Raw genomic sequence first — 1,359 nt, forward strand, 5'->3', positions numbered from 1 at the left:
TGTAGCCTAGACTGGCATGGAACTCATGGCAATCTTCTTGTGTCACTCTCCAGAGTGCTAGGACTGCAGGCATGCACCACCATACTTGGCTAGTTTTACCTCATGACTATTTCTACAAATAATGTTGCAGAGAAAATTGGGGGACAGGAAGGAAAACATAAGAAAACATAAGGGTCTTAATTTTTTTTTCAAATCATGACTAGAAAGAAGTAAAGCCCTGACAGAGAAAATATTTAAGAGAAGCAGAAGGGCCAACCAAATAGCTCAGCAGATTAGAGCACCTGCTTAGGCAGACATAGGGGCCAGGTGTTCAAGCCCTGGGCCTGCCTTGTAGGCCTCACCCCAGGGAAGCGATGAAAAGGAGATTGAGACTGGGTGTGGTGGTGTTCATCTGTGATCCCAGGACTTGGGAGGCTGGAAACAGGAGGATCACTAGGAGTCTGAGCTACACAGTGAGAGCCTGTAGACCCTGTAGGCGCTATCCTAAATACAAAAAATACCCAGAAAACAAAAAACAAATGAACAAAAAAAAACCCTTAAGAGAAGGAGAAAAAAACTGATAAGCTTTGGACAGGACACCAATTTGCTCCTCTCTACATCTAGCAATATACAAAGTGGAGAGGGGAATATATTATAAAAAAACTTAGAATATAAGATAGACACTCATACCTGCATTCATTCTCAACACGTTAGTGCACTAAAATGTACCTGCATCCCTTTATTAATTGCTAACTTCGATTTGAATGTAATACTCTACCATAAATTTCAGAGATGAACACCTTAGCAGACCAAAAAAGATCAAAAGCAGTTCACTCAGGAATTTGGACTTAGACAATGGAGATGGTCAGTCACCAAATCAAAGGTCTTAGTGCCCAAAATAGCTAATCAAGTTATAACAACTGTCAAGGGAGTGGGTCTCTTTCTTACCATACACCACCAGGGGCTAAGAACAAAGACACTGGAGCACCTGTATTCCCTCTCTTACTCCAACAAGGTAGCTGTCTGTTGCCTTAGTTCTCTCATCTTTCCAATAAAGTGATTTTGTTTATGTTTTTAAACTCATACCTCTAATTTTTTTATTGGTATAAATTTCATGAAGCTCAGACAAAATCTATAAATTCTCACTCCAGACACAACAGTTTTGTCATGTAGAGGAGGTTCTGTTAAAAAAATTTGCTTCATGTGTGGAAGGTGCTCCACTAATACCTGTTGCAAAGTTTGCATGTAATAAATATCTGTTGAATGAATAAATAAATGAATATAGAAAATGTTTATGGATATATTTTGAATATTTTTTGAGAATTATTCACAGGAGGCCTTTCTTCTATTGAGAATATTACATCTTCCTTTAATATATAT

Source organism: Octodon degus, unplaced genomic scaffold, assembly GCF_000260255.1.
Source record: "Octodon degus isolate 3935 unplaced genomic scaffold, OctDeg1.0 scaffold00103, whole genome shotgun sequence".
Taxonomy (NCBI): Eukaryota; Metazoa; Chordata; class Mammalia; order Rodentia; family Octodontidae; genus Octodon; species Octodon degus.